Below are 536 nucleotides of genomic sequence, written 5' to 3'. Positions count from 1 at the left end.
TATGTTCAAATTTACACAGATACTTCCAAGAACTTAGTAAATAAAGTAGGTGTAGCCTTCATTGTTCAAGAGTTCAACATCAAAGTTAGAAAAATAATTATTGATGGACTTACATTATACACAGGGGAAATGCTCGCAATATTATTAGCCATTCAGTGGGTTGAAGAAACAAGACCACTGAGATCAGTGATTTGTTCAGACTCCAGTTCATCAGTTTAGAATGTAACCAGAGAGCAGGCGAGATATTTTAATAGAAATTCAACAAACACTACACAGAATAAATATGATGGGTCTAATGATACATTTTTTATGGATACCAGCTCATTATGGTGTTACAGGAAATGAAATGGCAGATAAAGCTGCAAAGGAAGCCACTAGAAATACATCAGTGGAATTAGTAGTTAATTTTAGTAAAACAGAAATAAAACAGAAAATGAAGGATAAATGGCAAAAGCTATGGGAGGAAGAAAAGACAGGACGCTGGTTCTATAAAATCCAAAAGAAAACTGGAGAAATGAGAAGTACAGGGAGGACGA

The 536-nt window shown here is 34.5% G+C and overlaps 1 protein-coding gene across 1 annotated transcript in view; it reads right to left on the bottom strand.

The window, feature by feature from the left end:
* The window catches only part of LOC119411476 (alpha-2-macroglobulin-like protein 1), a 670820-nt gene that overhangs the window by 455273 nt on the left and 215011 nt on the right, over positions 1–536 (bottom strand). The window lies entirely within an intron of this gene.

This window comes from Nematolebias whitei, chromosome 6 (assembly GCF_014905685.2).
Source record: "Nematolebias whitei isolate Nwh7 chromosome 6, NemWhi1, whole genome shotgun sequence".
NCBI lineage: Eukaryota > Metazoa > Chordata > Actinopteri > Cyprinodontiformes > Rivulidae > Nematolebias > Nematolebias whitei.
Note: the sequence above shows the minus strand (reverse complement) of the source record. Positions and strands in the feature narration are given on the sequence as shown.